The following is a 15,443-nucleotide window of genomic DNA, read 5'->3' as shown; positions in this document are numbered from 1 at the left end:
ACTCAAATTGTTTGTTTCTGGCTGCTTGCAGTATTTTCGCCTTGATTTGGGAGCTCTGGAATTTGCCAACAATATTCCTAGGAGTTTTCTTTTTGGGATCTTTTTCAAGAGGCAATCAGTGGATTCTTTCAATTTCTATTTTACCCTCTGGCTCTAGAATATCAGGGCAATTTTCCTTGATAATTTCTTGAAAGATGGTGTCTAAGCTATTTGATTGATCATGGCTTTCAAATAGTCCAATAATTTTTAAATTATCTCTCCTAGATCTATTTTCCAGGTCAGTGGTTTTTCCGATGAGATATTTCACATCGTCTTCCATTTTTTCATTCTTTTGGTTCTGTTTTATAATATCTTGGTTTCTCAAAAAGTCACTAGCTTCCTCTTGCTCCAATCTAATTTTTAAGGTGGTATTTTCTTCAGTGGTCTTTTGGACCTCCCTTTTCCATTTGGCTAATTCTGCCTTTCAAGTCATTCTTCTCCTCTTTGGCTTTTTGGAGCTCTTTTGCCATTTGAATTAGTCTATTTTGTAAGGTGTTATTTTCTTCAGTATTTTTTTGGGTCTCCTTTAGCAAGTCATTGACTTGTTTTTCATGATTTTCTTGCATTACTCTCATTTCTCTTCCCAATTTTTCCTCTACTTCTCTTACTTGCTTTTCCACATCCTTTTTGAGCTCTTCCGTGGCCTAAGACCAATTCATATTTTTCTTGGAGGCTGTTGATGTAGGCTCTTTGACTTTGTCGACTTCTTCTGTCTGTATATTTTGGTCTTCTTTGTCACCGAAAAAAGATTCCAAAATCTGAGTCTGAATATGAGACCATTTTTGCTGCCTGTTCATGTTCCCAGGCAACTGCTTGACCCTTGCGCTTTTTGTTAGGGTACAACTGCTTGTAGAGTAGAAAGTACTTTGTCCAAAGCCTGAGGGGCTGTGCTGCTATTTTCAGAGCTACTTCTACACAGCCAGCTGTGCCACATCAGCGCTCCTCCTCCCCCAAGAACCCTCAACCCAGACTTCGACTTAGAGCCCACCAGGTGGGCTTGGGGCTGGAAGTAAATGCAGTTGGAGCTCTCGAAGCAGCCCCAGAGCTGCACCAGTTCCATGCCTACCACACACTCTTTTCACTCTGTTCCAGCAGTATTTCCCATTAACCTTCTCTGTTGTTTTTAGTTTTTGTGGATTAATAAGTCTGGTAACTGCTGCAGCTCAATGATTCAGGGCCCTACCACCTGTTCCGCCTGGCTCCCAGTGCAGTTGCTCCTGGCGTGGCCCTCGCTGGGCTGTACTCCACTCTGCTCCCAGCACCGTGTAATAGACCCTTCCCAGCGACCATCCAGGCTTTCCTGGGCTGGAGCCCTGCTTCCCTGTGTTATTTTATGGATTCTGCAACTCTAGAATTTGTTCAGAGCCATTTTTTACAGGTGTTTGGAGGGACCTGGGGGAGAGTTTAAGCAAGTCCCTGCTTTCTAGCCACCATCTTGGTTCCACCCCTATAGTCATATATATTTTAAAGCATATAAAATACTACTTTAAGAAGGGGTACAGTGGGCTTTTTAGCATTGCTAAAAGGTGTCCATGATACACACAAAAAATGTTAAGAAATTGTGCTTTTGAATTAGATGAAACAACTTTGAGTAATTATTTTTAAATCCAAAATTCCAAGGATTATATCTAAGTGGTTTCTCTTGAAAATTAAATGAAGAATAAAGTCACTTTAGTACAACAAATTGCCACTAACATGAATGAAAATGGTCATATATCAAGGGAATAGGGCACCTGTAATACTGGGGGCTTTCTCAGTGACTTAGTTATTTCACATGAGCTGTCTTTCTCTGAGACACCTCAGACCCTGGGGAACTACTCTGTAAGGGAAAGAAAAAGACACTGGGGCACAGGAAGTGCTGAGCTGGAGAGTGGAATCAGTTCAAAGTTACCTTGTAGGCCACAGCCTTCACTTTCTTTGTCTTGGGGCTGGCTATCTTGAAAGCTATTCACTATCTGATCCTTGGTAGTCACACAAAAGGAAAGGATAGTCTCTTGTCCAGAGTCTGACTTTTGCCTACACATCAAAGCCCATAAAACCCAGATCCTTAACCCCTAAGAAAGAAATGAGGACTGGGGGGAAAGCATAGCAGTATTTTTGCTCACCCTGGGACATCTTGAGAATATTCTTTTAACCAGCTGTTTTTGATCTTGGTTAGTGGTGAAACCACCAGGCAACAAGCTTTTAACCAGCACTTACTTTGATTCAGGCATTGGATTAAACAGTATGCTAAACACTAGGGATATAAGGAAAGGCAAAAGCAAGGTCCTTACCCTCAAGGAGCTGACTTTCTAACGAAGGAGATGATGCACAAAAAATTGTGAACATATGAGAAGTATGGAATAAAAATATAGAGATTCTATCGGGGGGAAGGACTTGGAATGGCTTCCTGCAGAAGAGATTTGAGGTGTATCTTGAAGGAATCCAGAGAAGTCAGAAGGTCAGACTGAGAAAGAACAACATTCCAGGTAAAGGGGAAGAACCAGTGAAAAGTCATAGACTCTAGAGATGGAATGTGGGAACAGGAAAAGTGCTGGTGTTGCTGGATCATGGAGTGAGTGGAGAGTAAAATTCTAAGAAGGCTGGAAAGATAGGAAGGGATGGTTATTGTTCTTCATTGTCAAAGAGGACCAAAATGGCATGGCTATGGTGGGATCAAGGTAAAATGTGTCAGACTGTGGCTGATCAGACCAATATGAACTCAGAAGGTTATACCACAGGTCTAAAACAATAAGAAGGGGTAGGGTTATAAAGGGCTTTAAATCCCAAACAGAGGATTTTCTATTTGATTGTGAGGGTAATAGAGAATTTATTGAGTAGGTCGGCAGGTGCAGAGGGAATGAAATAGATCTGAAAGTGAGGAAAATCACTTTTGTGACTTGGTGCATGATGGATTGGAGTGGGCAGAGATATAAGGCATGGAGATAAACCTGTCAGCTATTTAAATAGTCCAGGTGCAAAGTGATGAGTACATAAACCAGGCAAGTGTTTCAGCAATTTGGCTAGCAGCTGCTGTGGGGGTGAAAAACCAACAGGAGGCCAACAACAAGAATGTTTCAAGCCCAAGTTCTTTTCATCTGCTTGACTAAGGAAAGCAGTGTTAAGTGGTTAACAATCTTACTTTAATCCAGCATACAAATATCATTCACTTAGTTCAGGGGGAAAAGCCAGCACCCTGAATTTCAAAGCAAATATGAACAAATTACAAACATCAACAGACACATCTCATCTGATTCAAATCCCAATACATAGTTAACAGAGTTTAACAAAGTCCCAGCATCTGGGTTTACAAGCTGGAGGGCTCTTAACTACAGCTGCCCAGAGCCTCCACATCAGCACACCTCCAAGAGTGAGAGCCCTGTAACCAGAATGGTCTTTGTTTTCTTTGAATGACTCAGCTTACCTCATTGAGCTTCCCTGGACACTGGGGCTTGCTCTTCTGGGGCAGAAAGCCCAGCGACCATGCCAGGAATCAGAGAACTTCCTGTGTGATGAATCATGGGGCTGGCTGAGGGGAGGTGTGTTAACCTGGTCTATGCTAGGGGGAGGGGCCAAGTCAAGAACCAATTGGCCCTGGTCATTCAGGCAGCGCTTGATGATGTCAAAAACTCTATAAGAGGGGAGAGGACAGCTTGAAGACCCCTTTTCCTTTTCCAGTTGGAGCCAGAGATGCCTACAGCAGAAGCTGAGCTGCCAGTAGCAGAGCTGACCCACGTGGAGCGAGGAGTGCTGGGCCAGGACTGGAGGCTAGTGGGTAATCTTCTTACCGCAGAGGGGAAGCATGTATATGATTTTGCCTTATACTATCTCGCTTCTCTGTGGCTTCCTGGTTACCCTTGTGAGGCGGACTTATTGGGCCTGGAAGCTTTTGATGAAAATATCAAAATGGGGACGCTGGTTTGTGGGCTTGTTACTGCGGAGTGTAAATACATGCTTTAGTTCTCCTGCCTTCTGCCTAGAGAATTCCTTATATCCTGCAGTTCCAAACCTTTCAGGCACATATGAGATTCTCTTTAAAATCATAAATTCTGCCTTCCTAATATAAGCCCTAAGCAAATAGCTCTGTCTTTAGCCATCATCAAAAGTCATCTGCGCCACCAGAACTTAAGCTCTTACTATTGGCTCTGGTCTTAGCAACTCCCCTTAGTACCCTGGGGGGCTTCATGCCCACATTGGCTTAGCACCTAGGCGCTAGGAGTTTCAGGCCTACTTGGGAACAAAGACGTAATCAGACCTCCCTTCATTGGCCCCACCTGGAGCCCCACCTTAGTTACCAATGCAGCAAGAGAGTTAAGAGGAGAGATTAAGATGCAGGGCAGTGTTTGAAAGTTGCTTACTCTAGTTTTTGAGGCTCTTCTGATGATTTGAATAGTCCTAGAGAATAAAAATTATCCCATTACTTGTTTATTAGAAATAAGGTTACCATAATTCTTGTTTTTGGTTCTTCTCACCTATGATGATGACTTATTGCTAAATAAAACAATGCATGACCAATTTCTTTACCTTACTTAAAATATATTGCTGAAGAATACCAAGATACATTGTTCATTAAGTGATTTTAGTTTACATTTATTGACTTTCTTTATAGTTGTCTTATCACCTGTCTGTAAAAACCTATTTCTATCTTTCTCCCTAAATGATAACAATGATAAACACTTTTCCCATTTATTTTATATATTTCTGGATAGAAATACAAGAGATTAATTCATGTAGAGTCTATTTATATATTAAGCACAGTCTACTTGAATATATTTCATCATACCATTTTAGAAAGTTAATTTTATTTTTTCTCAATAATTAATTAATTTATTTTTAGTTTTCAATATTCATTTCCATAATATTTTGAGTTTTTAATTTTCTCCCTTCCACTCCTCCCACCTCCCCAAGATGGCATGCAGTCTGATATAGGCTCTACATATGCATTCATATTAAACATATTTTCATATTAGTCTAGATGTAAAGAAGAATTAGAACTAATGGGAGGAACCACAAGGAAAGAAAAAAAAAACATCAAAAGCAAAGGAGAACAAATAGTATTTTTTTTATCTGCATTCAGATTCCAACGTTCTTTCTCTGGCTGTGGACAGCATTTTCCATTGTGAATCTTTTGGAATTGTCTTAGATCCTTGCATTGCTGAGAAGAGCTAAGTCTATTAAAGCCAGTTATTGCACAATGTGGCTGTTACTGTGTACAATGTTCTTCCGGTTCTGCTCATTTCACTCAGCATCAGTTCAAGTTAGCCTTTCCAGTTTTTTCTCAAGTCTGCCTGCTCATTATTTCTTATAGCTCAATAGTATTCCATTACATTAATATACTACAACTTATTCAGCCATTCCTCAATTGACAGGCATTCTCTTACTTTCCAATTCTTGGCCACCACAAAAAGAGCCGCTATAAATATTTTTTGTACGTGTGGGTCCTTTTCTCATTTTCATGGTCTCTTTTGATACAGACCTAAAAGTGCTATTGCTGGGTCAAAGAGCATGCAGTTTTATAGTCCTTTGGGCATAGTTCCAAATTGCTCTCCTGAATGATAGGATCAATTCACAAATCTACCAACAATGAATGCATTAGTGTTCCAATTTTCCCATATCTTCTCCAACATTAATCATTTTCCTGTTTTGTCGTGTTAGCCAATCTGATAGGTGTGAGGTGGTAACTCAGAGTTCTTTTGTTTTGCATTTCTCTAATCAATAGTGATCTAGAGCATTTTTTTCATATAACTATAGATAGCTTTAATTTCTTTCTCTGAAAACTGCCTGTTCATATCCTTTGACCACTTGTCATTTGAGGAATGACTTGTATTCTTATTAATTTGACTCATTTCTCTATATATTTTAGAAATGAGGCCTTTATCAGAGACATTGGCCATAAAAAAAATTTGTCCTAGCTTTCTGCTTCCCTAGAAGGATAATTTTAAAGGATATTTAATAGTAATAGTGGTCCAGTAATAATGTAATAATAATTATATTTAAATTAATTTGATAATAGTAACATTTTAAAATAATAATTTAATAACGGTAATACATTTAATATAATCCAGAAGTCTGAAGGCAAGACTACAGAAATACAGTCATTTACAAATTAAAACCTAGCAAAAATGGAAGCGAGTCAGTGAAAAGTCTCTCCTGTGAAAGTGGTTAAGTAGCCAAAAACCTGATTTTTTTTCTCTTTTAGTGATGCAAAATGATACAATTAAATTGAACAAGATTTTGTTACTGATCTAAGTAACTGATTTAAGTTCCTTTGGTTCCAACCTAGAATGTTCAGACTTTTGACCTTTGCCCCACAAAAACCATGGATGTTATGAAAGGTAAAGATAGGCTAGCTGATAATGGTTAAGGTGATGCCATCATCCCATAGTTCTTGTTGAGGCTCAGACTTGTAGCAACAGTGTGAGGCATTTCTAATATGACTAAGATTTGGGTGAGTTGAAAGGACAAGGTCAGCTGCTACACAGGCAGACTTAACACTGTCTTGTATTCATGCATGCTCCTGTTCTTACTCAACCTCTCATGGCTGCCCTGACACTGAACCTGGACCTTACCTCTCATCAGGCTATTTCTCAGATATGGCTATCAATGTTTGGACATTGCTTCCTTCTCTAACACTTTATTTGGGTCTTATCATCTAATTGACTTGTTCACCAGCATCCTGTTATTGAAATATCATTCCACAGGCCCAAACTCCATCTTCACTGAAACTCCCTTGTTATCTTTTTCTCCCCAATCCTAGGACTGTGGAGTGCTCACAGTTCTCCCACAACACAAGTATGGGACCTACCCAAGAGCCAAATTGTATGGACCAGTGCCACTGGCTACTGTGGCTGATCTATTTCATTTTCACATATTTAAATAACATCACTTAGGATAACTTAGTATTACCATTTGAGAAAAAAATGAAATCTGGGCACACCAACCTAAGGAATTATTCTTCTAACTTTGTGAATCAGTGAAGACTGAATGTTGGATTTCTGTAGCTTGTTACAGCAGAAAATGTCCTATATAGGCACAAGAAATTCTGGGTCTAGTCCCATTTGGATAATCTTCATGTCACTTAAAGTCTCTGAATTCCTTCAGCTGTAAAATGAAGATGAAAATGTCTTTCCAAGTTATCTGACAGGAATGCTAGGAGGACAAAATGAGATTGGAGGTTTTAAAGTTGGATGGGACCACCTCTATATTCTAATCCAACTGTATTTTTTTCCCCTTTTTAACAGATGTGCAAATGAAGCTCTGGGAGCTTGAATGATTTGCCTCAGGGTAAACTAGTAGTTAGGAGCCTAGTGGGATTTTTTTACCCAGTGCCACTTATTAGAATTCCCCTCTTAGAATGGAAACTCCTTGCGGGCAGGGAATAGCCCAAAGAGCCTAGCACAGTGCCCTATGTACAGTAGGCATTTAATAGATCCCCCTTGGATTGTTTAATTGGAAACAAAACAGAAAAAGATTGGAGTACTGTACCAACAGCTTCTTATAGACCCTGGTCTGTTAGTTCCTCTCTGTGTTTCTAGACTGCATCATTACTGAAAGATTATTATAACACAATATGAGACTCCCACTCCCATATCACTATTTCTTATCATCACTCTTTCCTTCCTCTTCCTCCGTTGCTAAGGCTAATATGGAGGCAACCTAATACTGTGGAAAGAAGACTTCCTATGGAGTCAGAGGATCTGAGTTCAGAACTCACCTTAAAAATTTACTGCTTGCATGGTCCTGAACAAGTCATTTAAATGTGTTGGGCCTCAGTTTCCTTATTTGTAAAATTATGAACCTGGACTGGATCCGCTGAATATAATCACCTACTTTTATCCTCCATCCTATCTTTCCCCCTCCCCTGGACATCTTTCCAGAAGTCACTCTTTATAGCAAATCCATCTCCAATGTCTTCCTCACTATTCACTTTCTCCCTATCTACCTATGAATATTCTCAGTCTTCCTCAATCTTTAAACAACAATAACAATGCAACTTTGTCACTCCAGGGCCAGTGCTCTGTAAAGGGTGCCAAGTAATTGTAAAGCAGGAAAGAGAAACCTCGAAAGAAATATTTCAATGCGAATCCTGTAAGGAAGGTGATGTAGGTTGGGTTCCAGTGGCCAAGCCTCTGCTCATGAGGAAACAACTTTGCTGAAAGGGATGAAATGATTCATGGTGATTGTCACTTTTAGAGTTACAAAATCTTTAACTCTTGTTTCCTCCTTCCCTAGGGACTGTGATTCCTGAATAGTTTTCTTTATTATCTTAATGTGTTTCCGTTTTCTTATTTTTTTGTATCATTTATACCATCATTGATCAAAATTTGTTTGTGACTCATGTCTGTTAATTACTAGAATATATAGGAGAGAGGGGACAGAGTTTAATGAAGACACAATTGACCAAATGGGAATACACAGCACTGAGAGGATTAGAAGTTTAAACCACTATCCAGAATTTTCTAGGAGTGCTCTAGTTTGGACAGAAATTTTTTTTAAATTTTTATTTTATTAATGACTTTTATAAGTTCTTAAATGGCAGGGATATGTAGCAGATGACTCAAAATCATTCAGCTCGTAGGCTAATTATTAGTTCACCAGATTCAGGTCATTTAAAGCACAGGCTGCTCAGGAAAGCTAAAGACTAAGAAGAAAAAGGGTTGGAGCAAAAGGTGTAGCTAAAGAAAGGTCAGGCCTCCTGGGACGCCCAGTACAAGGAGAAAGTCAAGATGTGGAAGGAATCTGGCCTGCCCACATTCCTATAATGGGAGGGAGCCAGAAGAAGTGTCTATTTCTTTGACTAGAGCATTTTACCTTAAACCTCCAAACCTTGCCACATAGTGATACCAGCTGGTAAGCAGGAATATCTTGTATCTGTGTCATTCTTTTCTTTCATTTCCTCCTTGCATCTCCTACTAATAGCCATATCAGCACCATCTGGTATATTGTAATAACCCCTTGTAAGTCTTTTTGTCTTTACCCTCATTTCAACAATCAAGCTAGCAGCTGCTGTAGGGGTGTAAAACCAACAACAACCAGCTCACAGAATGCTGCAAGCCCGGGTTCTTTTCATCTGCTTGACTAAGGAAAGCAATGTTAAGGGGTTAACAATCTTACTTTAATCCCGCATACAAATATCATTCACTTAGTTCAGGGGAAAAAGCCAGTACCCTGAACTTCAGAGCAAACACAAACAAATTACAAACATCAACAGACAGACCTTGTCTGATTCAAATCCCAATACATAGTTAACAGAGTTTAACAAAGTCCCAACATCTGGGTTTACAAGCTGGAGGGCTCTTAACTACAGCTGCCCAGAGCCTCCACATCAGCACACCTCCAAGAGTGAGAGCCCTAAGCAAATAGTTCTGTCTTCTCTTGTTATGCACTCTTTAGCCATCATCAAAAGTCATCTGAGCACCAGGACTTAAGCTCTTACTATTGGCTCTGGTCTTAGCAACTCCCCTTAGGACCCTGGGGGGCTTCATGCCCACATTGGTTTAGCACCTAATAGCTAGGGGTTTGGGGCCTACTTGGGAGTGAAGATATAATCAGACCTCCCTTCATTGGCCCCACCTGGAGCCCCACCTTAGTGGCCAATTCACACCCAATAGCACCTAATAGATAGGGGTTTGGGCCTGGGGCTTAGCACCTAGTAAGACTCGATAACAGACAATTAATCAGTTTAAAACAGTAAAAAATTCCCAACTTAATTGATATTACACTCTTCTCATCCTTTGTTCTATCCTTCATATTCCATAGTTTTTCCTCTGTTCAAAAATATTTAGCCCCTCTTTTGTTATCTACTGGGTACAGTTCAAATTCATTTGATCAGATTTCAAAATCCTCCAGAGTCTAGCACCATCCTATCTATCCATTTTTTTCTGACTACCTATAACATTTCAATGCAATTTAAACTATCTGGGCCTTATTTCCCTGGTGTGCGAAATAAAGAGGATTTTCACTGTATGGATGTGCAATCACCTCCATACAATGACTAATGGGAAGGCTATTACCAAGTGAAGCCTTCATGGAAGAAGTTTTTGAGTTTCTCTTTAAAGGACAGATAGGGATCCAGTAAAAGAAAATAGGAAAAGAGGGAATTCCAGATGTAATAGAGAATATAAATAAAGGTTACTCTCTGCCACTCTCTGCATCCCAAGTATAAGCGTTCCAAATGCACTTGGTTGTTGAAAGTGGAAAAGGCCAAGATGCTTAGAAAGGGTATGGAGGGTGTGGAAAAGAAAATAGTGGGCAAATAGCTGATAAGTTTGTGATTCACCTTAATGATAGTTTCAGTCTTCAGAAAGTTGAGGAAGTGACAAGCAGAACTACTATTTTCAACTCAATTTTGGCAAGAAATAATGGAGTGAAAATAATGGGAACCTCAGAGTTCTTGATAGAGGAAAAAAATCTACTCTGATGGGGACTCAGATTTTGGGGGATCTAATTTGAAGGTTTCCAGAGAAAGGATGAGTAGGAAACAATGCTCTAAAATTTTACAGAAATCAGCTCCAGAGGAATGGGAAGCTCTTAAGAATGAAATACTAAAGACATAAAAAGAAAGAATCGAAATGATGAAGAAAAGGAAAGGTTGCTTGGAGACCCAAGCTGGCTGTGATGGGGTTTAAACTGTGGGAGCCCCTTTGAACTCTCCTTGAATCTTCCCACTTGATGAGACATTTGCCTGAGGCCATAAACCTTTCATTATCTAGGCCCAAATCCTTACCCTAGCCTAGCCCTCAGTGGTCTGGTTACTTCCCACCCTTGATCCTATCAAAGTGCCTATGCCCAAATCACCCTTAAACTATCCTAGTCCTTCATAGTCTGTTATCTTCAGCTACTTCCTACGCTTAATCCCATTCTCTTGGTTCCTGGAATCTGACCTCACTCCAGTCCCATCAAACTCCTCCTTAGACTCCTCCTCAAGACCATCCTTAAACCCCTCCTCCCATCAGCCCAGGACCATCCTAGGTCCCTCCCACAATCTCTGTATATAAGATTCATCTTGCCTCCATGAAGGTGCTCAGATTCAATCTTGCTCAGTACATTGAAACTGACCTGCTAGAGTCACAGATGGCGAGATTTCTTAAGACTACCCATTATGGCGAATCTTTAAAAAACTTTGTTTTTCTCTTTGGCTGAGAAGGCTTGAGTTGAATTCATTTGAGCAGGACCTGGCATGTTGGTATTTTGGGGTCTCAAGCACCCCTAAAGAAAGATGGTTCCCTAGACCTCATCACCTGCACGAGACCTCAACACTATGTTTGAGGTCTTAGGACCTCAGAACTTGAGATGTTTCTATTAATTATCTGAGTTTCCTTCAGTAGGTCATCTAACCACTCCAAGAGGCTATTTCCTTATCTGTTAAATGGGAAGACAGAACTTCAGAGGATGCACTCATTTCTAAAAAAAACCATGTATTTCCCAGTTGAATTTGTATTTTTAAAAGACATGAATGCAAAGGTACATAATAGGCTCAATTATGATGTTCCTATAAGAATGTTGGGAGTACAAAAGACTAAAATTAACTGATGCTTGGAATGAATGCTAAGAACACCAGTAAGGACTTGGGGGATACAAGAAATGTTGGGATTAAGGAAGGATATCTCACCAAAAGATATGAGCTTCCCAAGATAGCTGAAGGTGAGAAGGCTAAACTACTCAACTCTTGCTTAGATTTTGATTTTTTTTTCCTTTTTTCCCATTCTTGGAACTGGGAAAATAAAATTTCAGTTCTTAGAAGGGAGTGGAAACTCAAACTAAATGAGGAGAGATAAGGCAGTATGTAGCTGCTCTCAATAAATTCTAGTCATTGGATTCAAATGAATTCCATATGAAAAATTGAAAGATAAGGTTGCCAACACTTAGAAGGGTCTATGGCAGAAAACTATATTGACTTAGATCAGCTGATTATCAGATTAATCTTATTTCTTTTTTGTTAAAGTAACTCTCCTAGTAGATCAGTGTAATGTTGCATATTCATAGTTTATTTAGATTTCAGAAAAAAAATAACAGAATCTAACAGTATTCTTATTTGAGTTAGACGAATTTACAGTAGAATGAATTCCCAAGTGGTTGAATGAAGGAAACCGAAGAGTAGGCTGATTAATGTTCACTTGAAGTCAAGTCTCTGGTTGAGTGCCCCAGGAATCTTTTCTTTAATTTTGTGCTATTCAGCATTTGTATCAGTCACTTGGAAGAGACCAACTTAAGGATGACACAATGCTGCAAGAAATACTTGATTGTTAGATGTCTGAAAGTCCAAAAAGAGGAATCTTAATAAGTAAGAAAAATGTGGCTCACATCATTCTATTAATGGTCAAGATGCATACTTGACTATTACCTCATCCCTTCAAATGCTGATTTAATTAATTTCATAACAATTTTAACTTGGACAAATAGAAGACTCTTCAATGTAAAAAGCAGTGTCATTCAACTGAAAAAGTGTTAGATTTGGAATCAGAGAAACTGAAGGAAACCCAGTTTTGACACTTGGTCCCTGCTTGTGTATTCTTGGGCAAGATATTTTTCCCTTCAGGGTCTCAGTTTCTTCTGTAAAATGGGGGATGTCAACTGGAAGACATCTAAGGTTCCTTTCATTTCTAAATTTATGATTCTGGGGAAAATGTGAAAATCCAAACAGATGTATGGCCCAGCATCTAGCACATAGTAGGTATTTAAATGTTGATTCATTGATTAATAGTTGTTAGTCTTGTTATGTTGAAAATCATTTCATAGTGTGAGAATATTGGCATTTTAAAGGTTCTTAGAAATCAAATTATCATAATTTCTCTTTTCATAGATGAGGAAACTAAGAAGTAGAGAGGCTATGGCCAATAAAATTAGGTGCCAAAAGATCCAAACTTGGAATACAGGTTTTTACACTTCTAGTCCAGTGTTATTTATACCAAATTATTTTTGCCACTCTGTTTTGTCCAATTTGTTCTCAGTATGGGTGGCTATCACTTGCATTAAGTGAATTGCTTTACTTTTAGAAATGTTTTCTTCTAATACCATTCATTCCTGTTCCATTCAACAAACATCTATTATGTACCTGTTTTGCAGAATCAAAGGCAACATGGCTGAGAACCAGCCTCAGATTTAGTTTTAACCTTGTCCAGTTCCCATCGGTGACATATATTGACTGTGACCCTGGGCAAGTCACCCATTCAATTCCCCAGACAAAGTTAAAATTGGCTGACTAGTTGCATAGCTTCAATAATAAAGGGAATTTTCTTCCCACCGGAGACCTCTCTACACTCATGAAATCACACATGAAAAATGCCCTCTCTCCCCCTAAACGTGTAAGGTTCTTTCCTAGATATTGAAGATGAAAAGGAAGAAAATTGCATAATCTTGGCTATCAAGAAACTCAAATTGTCCTGCTAAAGGGAGAATAGCTGGTATAGAGATAAGCATATTATAAAGTGGGAAGTTATGGAAGCTGCATCTTTTCAAATTTATATAAGAGCCAACATACATTTATATAGACATCTACATAGAAACATTAAACTATCCAATGATCCAAGGATCTAGAAATGCATTGATTCTTCTTATTTTCATGATCTTAGAGTAAGATTATCATTGAACTTTTATGGAAAATCTGCAAGTCACATTCATTGACATGACATTGTTTCTAGAAATTGTATCATTACGGCATATCCAAATTGGTAAAGTTATTCATTCATATATTCACAGGATTCAGAGCTTTATTAGATTAAGCATCCAATTCTTTGCTTGTGAAAGAAATTTACATTTGATATCACTTTCACAATTCTCTGGGCCAATGGTCAAAAAGGCAGGCTTGTAGGCTCTAGAGAACATGATGTCTGGATATTTCAAATACTTGCTACTTCTTGACCTTAAGGGAACTGTCATAAGAATGACTTTATGCATGGTATTTCAGTTTCTCAGTTAGAGCTCCAATCAGGAAGATCAGAAAAGCTAGAAAAAGGAAAAGGAAATGAGCTATTATGAAGTTTTAAAAGAATGCTTTGTTGTAGTTGTATCTGATATTTTACACACTCATATACACCATCCACTTTTATCTCTTCTAAAAATAAGGTATTTCATAGCATTTATTACTTTGTTTCTCTCCATTGCCTCTCATTAATAAATTGTGTATTTGTATTGGCTTTACTTCTTTATCTGTTATCAAAAATGTAGCTCATTTATTGTCATAAACATTTAGCAAGTTATTAAAAAAAGACTCACTAAGCAAAATATTCAATTCTATTGTATCAAATCAAATTTCAATAAAATAATTTCTTTCAGAAATGAATGGACTTTAAGGGTTCAATTGCTTTACAGAGACCATTAAGTATTCCTATTTGACCTATAACTTTGGAAATTGTGGATCGAGGTGGGGGGAGGGTAGAAGTTAGGCATACAGCCTCCCTAGGAGAAAAGGTAGATGTCACAAAGATTTCAGGTGCATCAAGGATTAAATTTCTAGTATTTGGTGCTATCCAAGATTGGAATGGACTGCCCCAGTGTGGAGGAGGGAACCATTGCTTCAAGTATGCAAGTGTGCAGGCTTCAATTACCATTTATCAGTAACCTAATTCAATAAACATTTTATTTTGTGTTTTCTTTGATCAACATACCACAGTAGGTGTTGGTAACATAAAAACAACAAAAAAAATGAAATAGTCTCTACTCTCAAGAAGAATACATTCCACTGGGGACTTAAAAATTACAGTTAATTAATAATGCAAGTGATTTTTTTTTTTTGGAGAAAAGATTATTGTATTATTCCCTGTCTGGGATATTGAAGAAGGATTCTTTCATGGAGGATAAGGTGAAACATGATTCTTTCTATTTTCCTCTTTAAATATAAGATTCTAATTTATTTGTCTCTCAAATCAGTCTATCATAGTCAGCAAAGGAAAAAAAATGAAGCACATGGGTGAGATCAAAAGAAATGGGGCAGGGGGAGGGTGATATAAAAAGTTAGCCACAGTTGAAAGGAAACAGCAGGGGGAAATTAAATACCTGGAAATCAGATATGGAATTAACTCTTTTTTTTTTTATAAATATTAGAAACATGGCAAACATCTTTCAATATTATCAGAACCCAATACAATCATCTTCAGGATCATTAATATACATGTTTTTGTTTTTGCTCTTTCTTATTGGTACTTACCTTTTCTACTGAATTGTTTATAGAGGCATTTGTTTACCTGGGATAGGAAAACTCTTATTATTTTCTTATAGATTCAAAGCAGTTGTTTCCTGTTTTCCTTGCTCTGGGGCCAAGTTGTGCCCCACAATAAAATAGTTGTTGATATTTTTCAGAATTTTCCAGGATTCTGATGCCCAAACTTGCCCATCATCCCATTCCTTCATTCTACCATTTGTTCTTCTAGTCATTCTATCTATCTGTCACTTGGAAGGGCAGAAAGAACAATTATAACACAAACATA

The sequence above is a fragment of the Trichosurus vulpecula genome, chromosome 5 (genome assembly GCF_011100635.1).
Source record: "Trichosurus vulpecula isolate mTriVul1 chromosome 5, mTriVul1.pri, whole genome shotgun sequence".
NCBI classification, from domain to species: Eukaryota; Metazoa; Chordata; class Mammalia; order Diprotodontia; family Phalangeridae; genus Trichosurus; species Trichosurus vulpecula.
Note: the sequence above shows the minus strand (reverse complement) of the source record.